Source organism: Triticum dicoccoides, chromosome 3B (genome assembly GCF_002162155.2).
Source record: "Triticum dicoccoides isolate Atlit2015 ecotype Zavitan chromosome 3B, WEW_v2.0, whole genome shotgun sequence".
In the NCBI taxonomy this organism is placed as follows: Eukaryota; Viridiplantae; Streptophyta; class Magnoliopsida; order Poales; family Poaceae; genus Triticum; species Triticum dicoccoides.
This window is the reverse complement of record NC_041385.1, coordinates 373194751-373203952: the sequence shown is the minus strand read 5'-3', so window position 1 is coordinate 373203952 and position 9202 is coordinate 373194751.

Genomic DNA, 9202 nt, shown 5'->3' with positions numbered 1-9202 from the left:
TAAGATGCCTCGTTGTGGTATCATGGCAATCCAACTCCTCGCTACCTTGACAATCGTTTACCACCTTCTTAGGTGTGGAATCGTTGTCTACCTAGTGAACCTTCGTCATCCGTTTCTTCCACCCCTCTTGATGTGTATCTCGTGTCTCAACCCGAGAGATGGTCCTATGTCTCATTCCGTGAGTTGTTCGATCTTCGAGAAGATCGACCCTTCTAGAGTCTCCTTCTTCCCTCCATGTCATGTTGACAGGATTTTCAAGGCAAGACTTCAAGACAATGATGGTGAATGAATCAACGTTCAACTGAAGTGCACCCTGGATCGTGAAGATTGTACTAGTTTGCGTTTCCCCTTCATCCTACCCTACGCTTGAATCTCGAGACGAGATTCTTGTTTAGTGGGGGTGAGTTGTCACATCCCTAGCTTCAGGCATTGCTCTAGGTTAGCTTCATGTGTGCATCATGTCTATATTTTTGAAACTTGAATTGAGGATTATTGGAAGCCTCAAAAACTTAAATAAAAGAGGGGCAAAAACCCTAGAAATCTCATTCATTGCTCCAAAAATGCCTTTTTAAATGTTTGATAATTTTTGGTAAGGGTTCTGGTCCCAACTAAAATATTGAACATTTTTAAGGATTTATTTTTGGGACTTTGGATTTAATTCATTAGCTATTTGAATTTGAATTATATTCATATAATTAGAATATAATTTCAAATATCCCTGTAATATTTTATAAGCTTTTGGAAAAGTCCATCTAGCAATATAAAATATTCAGTGGAGTTTTGGCATTGTTTGAATTATTTTAAAATTCAAAACAGTGGCAAAATAATTTAAATAAAACAAAAACAGAAGAAAAATATAAAACAGAATTTACCTGGACCTTACCTGGCAGCCACCCACAGCCCAACACTGTGCAGCCCACCTGCGCAGGCCCAGCCCACCTCCTTTTCCCCCCCTTGTCCTCTTCTTCCTCTGCCAGTAGGCAGAGGCGAGGCGTGGCGCGCGCCCGAAGATAGCCGGCCACCTCCTGCTTCGCCGTGGCAGCCTCCCCGACCCCCTCGCGACGCCACGGAGACGGCCTCGACCCCCCTCGACCGTCTCTCTCTCTCTGGACCCCCCTCCTCCTCCTCTGTTCTCCCTCCCTCTCGTTACCGAACGCACCTGGGAGCGCCGCTCGCCGTAGCCATGACCACGGCCACCCCCTCCCCTCTCCGGCATGCTCCCGAGCTCCTGCACCTCGTCGCCAACCCCCTCACCGAGCCACGTGACCGGAAGGGCCCCGAGCAGCCGCCATCGTCATCATCTCCGAGCTTCGGCCCCGGTGCCGTCTCCGTCGAATTCGGCCACTCCGGCGCGCCCCCGAGCCCACTGACCCCCCCCTACAGCTCCGCGGTGAGCCTCCATGCAGAACCCCTCTCTCTCCCCTCGCGTTTGCGAGCTCTAGGCCATAGCCCCGTCGCGGCCGAACTCCGGCCGCCGCTGACCATGTCGCCGCCGTGGCCTGAGCTCGAACGGGTCGCGCCCGTGCATCTCACCGAGCTCGTGGTGACTCCAGGAGGCTGCGCAGTGCCTTACCTCACTCGCCCGTGCTCCACAACACCGTTTTCGCCGAGGTCCGAACTCCGGCGCCGCCGTGAGCTCCGTTCCGACGAGCTCCGTCGACCCCACGACCTCCGACTCGGTCCTCTGGATGCGCGGGAGCAAGGGCCATCCCCTGGTGCCCTCAGCGCGCCAAACTGACGCCTCTAGCGCAAGTCCGGCGTGCCCCGCCGTGTTCTGTGGTCACCGGCGACTCATCGCCGGCGTATCTGACGTGGCGTCGTCATTAGCGCTAATGACCCCACTAACTAACCCCCAGAGCCACTGACAGCCGGGCCCCACGGCCTAACTAACCGGCTAACTAAAATAGATTAAGTTTAATCTAATTGCAGTGGCCCCACGCGTCGGCGTTGACCTCGCTGACGTGGCCTTTGACCGGCCCCACATGTCTGTGACTCCAGCCAGCACTGTGTCACTGACGTGTGGCCCCCACACGTCAGGTTTGACCCGAGCCAGCCCAGTGGACTGCTGACGTCACAGTGACGTGGTGCTGACGCCATAATTCATTTTCTGGAATTATTTTAATTCTAAATATTCAGGAAATTTCGGAAAATGCCCTAAACTTCAATAATTCATAGAAAATTAACCGTAACTCCAAATTAAATAATTTATATATGAAAAATTATCAGAAAAATTCAAGGAATCCATATGTACCATTTTAATGCATGTTAGAACAACTTATAGCTGCTGTTTAGCACAAATCAATTAAATGGCATTTGAATAATCACATATGGAGTTTAAATTTGAAACTTGTATTCAAACCAACTTCATTTAATCTGTTGCTAGTTGCATTAGCTCAAAACACATTCATATTGCCATGTCATGATCATGCATCATATTGAGCATTGCATTGATTGTGTTCCCTTCTGTGTTGCCGGTATTTGTCCCCTCTCGATAGACTTGATACCGATGATGTGATCGTTGACACTGATGAAGACTCAATGCTATCTTCAGAAGTGCCAGGCAAGCAAAACCCCCTTGTTCATTCCGATACAATCCTACTCTCTCGCTCCTGCTCTCTTTTACTGCATTAGGACAACACCGATTCATCTGTTACTTGCTGCGGTAGCTGAACCCCTTTGTCCTTTGCATGACCTGTCATTGCCACAGTAAATAGATGAAACCCACTAGCATGAGTAGGAGTTGTTTGAGCCCTGATGTGCCTACTCATTCATGCTTGTTTGTCATGCCTGCTACTGCTTAGAGTTGAGTCAGGTCTGATTCATCGGGGATGAATCAGAGGCGTGTGAACATGTCCTACTGTGTGTGAGCTAAGTGTGTGAACATGATTTGGTAAAGGTAGCGGTGAGAGGCCATGTAGGAGTACATGGTGGGTTGTCTCATTGCAGCCGTCCTCAGGTACTGAGTTCTGTGTTTGTGATCCATGATTCAGCTACTACCATACATTGGGCCCTGAAATATGACCTCGCTCGACTTCTTATTCACCCTTGTCCTCTGTCCAGGAGTTGCAAGTAGTTTCTGGTGTTTGTAGTATGCTGGAGGCCGTGGACAGCGCTGACCGTAGGGGTGGGCTGTGATGCGGTAGGCACGTGGCCGGGTATACCGGGCGCCCGTTTGGTGTCACGGAACCCTGTTCACATCGTTTGGGGCTGTGAGCGAAACTCCGGCCGGATCTCCTCATGGATGGAACCCGAATAGGCGATAAACCTGGACTAGAGACTTGAGTGTTTAGGTAGGTCGTGGTCTACACCCACGTCGGCTTTCGCTTGAAGTCTGCCGAGCACATGTCGTGTGCAGACGCTAAGTGGTGGAAACATGTATGAAGAAGTACACCCCTGCAGGGTTAACATCATCTATTCGAATAGCCGTGTCCGCGGTAAAGGACTTCTGGGTTGCTTATATCAGTTCATAGACAAGTGAAAGTGGATACCCTAAAATACGCAAGATAAGCGTGAGTGCTATGGATGGCGTTCTCGTAGGGAGACGGGAGCGGATCCATAGTGGTGTATTGATATGGTGATATGTGGACTCGTGTGTGCCACCTCAAAAGAGTTACTTGTAGTCGTAGTTCAGGATAGCCACCGAGTCAAAGCTGGCTTGCTGCAGTTAAACCCCACCATCCCTTTGTTGATAATGATGCATATGTAGATAGTTCTGATGTAAGTCTTGCTGGGTACATTTGTACTCACGTTTGCCTATTTTATGTTTTGCAGAGAGACTTGAGTCTCACTAGTAGTTCCGCTTGGACTTCGACGTTTAGCTTGTTACCTCAGCTACGATCTTGTGCCTCGGCAGGATTTGGTAGATAGTCAGGCTTCTCAGCCTTTTTCATTTATAGCTGTCTGTACTCAGACATGATAGCTTCCGCTTGTGCTTGATTTGTATGCTCTGAATGTTGGGTCATGAGACCCATGTTTGTAATATCTCGCTCCTCGGAGCCTATTGAATAGATTACTTGAGTCATAGAGTCATGTTGTGATGCCATGTTGTATTTGCACATATCGAGCATATTGTGTGTATGTTATTGAAATGCTTGGTATGTGTGGGATCTGACCATCTAGTTGTTTATCTTTAGTAGCCTCTCTTACGGGGAAATGTCTCCTAGTGTTTCCACCGAGCCATGGTAGATTTCTACTGCTCCGGAACACTTAGGCTGGCCGGCATGTGTCCTTCTTCGTTCCTGTGTCTGTCCCTTCGGGGAAATGTCACGCGATGAATACCGGAGTCCTGTTAGCCCGCTACAGCCCGGTTCACCGGAGTCCTGCTAGCCCAGTGCTACAGCCTGGATTCACTCGCTGATGACCGACACGTTCGATGCTGGGTCATGGATGCCTGTCCCTGTAAGTCTGTGCCGCTTTGGGTTTACGACTAGCCATGTCAGCCCGGGCTCCTTATCATATGGATGCTAGCGACACTGTCATATACGTGTGCCAAAAGGCGCAAACGGTCCCGGGCAAAGGTAAGGCGACACCCGTGGGAATACCGTGCGTGAGGCCGCAAAGTGATATGAGGTGTTACATGCTAGATCGATGTGGCATTGAGTCAGGGTCCTGACACTCTCTTCGCCGCTCTCTGGGCCAGCATCCTGAAAAGGAATAGGTTCAGTGTGAAGCAAATCAGATACAAGACAACACAACAAAAATTGAAGAACTACGAGAACAGCGAAGTCTTACTCTTCTTCTTCCTCGTCGGAGCTGAGCGCAGAGAGATCGAAGTCCGGCTCGCCTCCGGTGCGACGAGGCGGAGGAGTAGGCTCCCTTGTCCGCTTGGCAGGAGCAGTGGCGGTGGACCGGGAAGACCCCGCTCCGGTTGCCGCAGCGGCATGAGGCGCTCCCGCGGCAACAGTGCTTGCCGCGGTAGAGCGTGTCGCGCGGCTCGGCGGCTGTTGACCCATCTGCTGCCCCGCTACGTCCACGGCCTTGCGGAGACGCCTTCTTGGTGGAGCTGGGGGCTCCGCTTGCGGCAAGCTGTCTGAAGGTTCGGGCCCAACAAGCTCTCCCTCGCCGGGCTCGCTCGGCTCAGCTTCAGGCCCGACAAGCTCTTCTTCACCGGCGAACTCCTCTCGCTCGGCAAGGCTTGCCACTTCTGCTGCCTCTGCCTCCTCCACGGTGAATCCAAACTCACCCGCGGCAGCGGCTGCCGCCGCCTCTTCCAGCCTAGTGGCGATGCGCTGCATCTCCACGTCGGTGGTGTCGCGGGTGAGGCTCTTCTGCTCGTCAGCGCGGACCGCCACTTCAACCAAGCCGTCAAAGAAATCCCGCACGACGTCGTCTGCAGGCTCTTGCCAAGTCGGGACGATTCTGTGCGAGTCGCACAGCACCATCATTGTGCGGATGCGGTCGAGCGAGGAGTTGTTGCACAACGGAACGACGCTCCTCGGCAACATGAATGGATGTTGAGGATCGCGCTTGAACAATTCCAGGAGCATCGCGTCCAGCTCCAGGACAGTGAAGTTGAAGTTGAGGCCCGGGCGCAGCCTCATGATATCCGCCGAGTTCTAGAACTCCCAGGCGGGCCCCCCCCTCTCTTGCAGGGGGGCGATGCGGCGATGAAGGAAATCTGCGCCAAGGGCGCCTACGGTGAGCCCGGCAAGCCTGAGGCGAAGGATCCGGGTGACGGCAATCTTCAGCCTGTCGTCTTCCGGGGCAACGTTGCTCCAATCGTTGCCGCACGCTATTGGGGCTTGTCGCAGGGCGGTAAATGGCTGCGGGTTCTCCTCGATGATCCAGCACCACTCTGCTCTCCATTCCTCCCACTTGCTGCGGAGCTCTCCCTCCAGATAGGCTTCCTTCTTGCCGACTCTCGAGATCCAAGCAATTCCGCCGGCAAGGGGCTCCCCTCTCTCAACCCGGGGCATAAAGAAGTGGCGGAAAAGGGCTACATTTGGATGGACTCCGACAAAGTTTTCGCACAGATGTGCGAAAACTGCCATGGTCAGAACGGCGTTGGTGGTGAAGTCAAGGAGGCGGAACCCGTAGGTGTTCATGATATCACAGAAGAATTCAGAAAAGGGCGGGCAGAGCCCGCAGTAGAAGAACAGCGCGAAGAAGGGATATCCGTTCGGAGCTAGTCTCGAAGCGGCAGCCGGGAGTACCTTCGTGCGCGGATGCGCTCGCGTCTCCGTCGACCAGAAGAGGTAGTAGTACTCCCTCAGCTCCTTCGCGCCTAGCTGAGGGGGGAAGATGGCCCGCTCCTTCCGTAGCGCCGCGAGCCGCTGTGCCTCGACCGATTTCATGCCCTTCCCCTTGTCGGCTTTCGGAGCCATGGCGGAGGTGGTGGGGGAGATCGACGGCGTTGGTGGTGCTGGTGGCAATGGGGGGCGGAGCGCTGTTCTCTTTCAGCTTCAAGAAGAAGGGGGGAGCGGCGAAGATTTGTGAAGTTGGAGTAGCAACCGGCGAGATGGGCGAACTGCCCCTGTTTCCCCTGCTTATAAAGAGGGAGGGGGCGGACGTTTCGTCCTTCCGAATAAAGAAACCACCCACGATCTCTCCCACGACGCCGCATTCAACGCGTGCCGTTCGGAGAGGGCGCGGTGGATACGGAGTAAGATACGGCGTGACCCAGGACGCGCGTGCCCGTGCCCTGTTTTGGGCCTGGCCCAACAGCGCTCGGTACCGTGTGTGGCCCAGGCCCGGGGGCTCCTGTCGGTGTACTAGAGTAGGGGTACCCTAGTATCCCGAACTTGTGCACGGGCAGTTGCAGCGCCCCGCGGCAAGGCTTGCCGGGTGACCGCCAAGGTCCTCCGTGGTTCCTTTGGAGCCATTCAAGAACAAAGTATTCAAGCCAAGGAGACAAGGCCCCAGCAAGAGGAGCTTGCCGGGAAGGCCAGCCAAGGCATCGCAAGGAACTTGCCGCGACGCATCGCGCGTCCCGGCAAGGCCCGGTGAGCGACAAGCTTCCGGGCGCGGCAAGACAACGGCCGCGGCAAGGCGCTTGCCGCGACAGGCAACCACTCTGTACCCTCGCTCCAGCACATCCACCAACGTGTCGCCCTGGGGACCTTTCCAGGCGCGCGTGGCGAGAGGCTGTGCAGCCAGCGGTGCGCGGTGGCATGCGACGCTGACAAGATCGCCATCGTGGCGAGCGGTGGCATCCCTGACGGTCCCTTTTTGCACTGTTTGGACGACGCAGACGGGCATTTAATGCCTTTGTCCCCTGCCGTCAGGGTTAGGTAGGATACACTGTACAGGTAGCTGTACCAACCACCCCTCTTTTTCCATTTTTACCCTTGTCTACTTTGCCACCTGTCGGTGACCCCTTGAGCATATAAAAGGAGGCCCATGCGCAACGTAGAAGGGGTTCGGAAGCCAGAAAACACTCACGCTCGGTCTCGTTAGCAGCTCGTGTGTACTATAGCACTCAGCGCTCCCGAGCAAGAACACAATACAATCAGACAAGCAGTAGTAGGAGTGTTATCTCTCTGGAGAGCTCCAAAGCTGGGTAAACTGCTCGTGTGCTTCGCCTCGATCTGCTCTTCGTGCGATATCCGCCCCCCGCCGAACCGAAAGGGGCTCGGTCCGCCGGCCCCATAGGTGTTCGTGGATCAGCTTCCCCGACAGAGTTTGCCTGAGGTTAAGGTTGGGTTGAGTGAAGATATACTTGAGGCTCTTGTGATCAGTGAAAATGTCCACTTGCCTTCCCAATAGGAGATGTCTCCATGTTATCAATGCATGGACAACTGCCGCCAACTCAAGATGGTGAGTGGGGTAGTTCTTCTCGTTGGGCTTCAACTGACGAGAGGTATAGGCCACAGCTTTCTTCTCTTGCATCAACACAGCACCGAGACCTTGAAGGGAAGCATCACAGAAGACTTTGAATGGCTTGGATTCATCAGGAGGAGTCAAAACAGGAGCTGTGACTAGCTTCTCTTTGAGGGTGTTGAAAGCGACGTCGCACTCAGGCGTCCAGACATACTTGACATGCTTCTGGAGGAGGTTGGAAAGAGGCTTTGCAATCTTAGAGAAGTTCTCAACGAATCTTCGGCAATAGCTTGCATGACCGAGAAAACTGCAGAGCTGTTTGATATTCTGAGGAGGTTCCCAATTCAGAACTGCAGAAACCTTTGCGGGATTAACAGCAATTCCCTTGGCGGAGATGATGTGACCAAGATAAAGAACTTCGTCAAGCCAGAACTCACATTTGGAAAACTTCGCATAGAATTGATGCTCTCTGAGCTTGTCGAGCACCAATTGCAAATGTTTGGCATGATCCTGCTTATTCTTGGAGAAGACCAAAATATCATCGAGATACACCAGAACAAATTCATTGGTGTAGGGGTTGAAGATAAAGTTCATCATGCGAGAGAATGTTGGAGGAGCATTGACAAGGCCGAAAGACATGACAGTATATTCATAAGAACCATAGCTTGTTTTGAATGCTGTCTTGGGAATATCTTCTTCACGAATGCGAATCTGATGATAACCCATACGGAGGTCAAGCTTGGAGAAGACTTTAGCCCCTTTGAGTTGCTCGCAAAGCTCATTGATATTGGGAACTGGATACTTGTTCTTGATTGTCTTCTTGTTCAATGGACGGTAATCGACGCAAAGTCGGTCCGTGCCATCCTTCTTTTGGACAAAAAGAACTCCACAACCCCATGGGGAAGAACTCGGTCTGATCAAACCCAGACACTCTTGTTCATCGAGCTGCTTCTTCAATTCCTTCAGCTCCTTGGGTCCAATCTTGTATGGACGCTTGCAAACGGGTTCCGTTCCAGGCTCAAGATCAATAACGAACTCGACTGGCCGATGAGGAGGCATACCCGGAAGCTCTTCTGGAAAGACATCTTGGTACTCACAAACGACTGGAATTTGAGAAATAGCATCCAATTCGCCCTTCTCATTGAGAGAAAACAACCGAATGGTTTCATCACGAGCGGCATAGATGATAACATCCTCAGAAGGGTGTGTCAATTGAATTTGCCTGGCAGCACAATCGAGTTGAGCCTTGTGCTTAGAAAGCCAGTCCATCCCAAGAATTAGATCAATATCAGAATCGCCAAGAACAATTGGAGAAGACAGAAATTTATAGTCGCCCATCTTGATGGAAACATCCGGAACCATGGAGCTTGCGTTCATGAATTTACCCGGAGAGACAACTGATAACGGTCTAGGAAAATCTTGAAAAACCATCTCATGCTTAGAT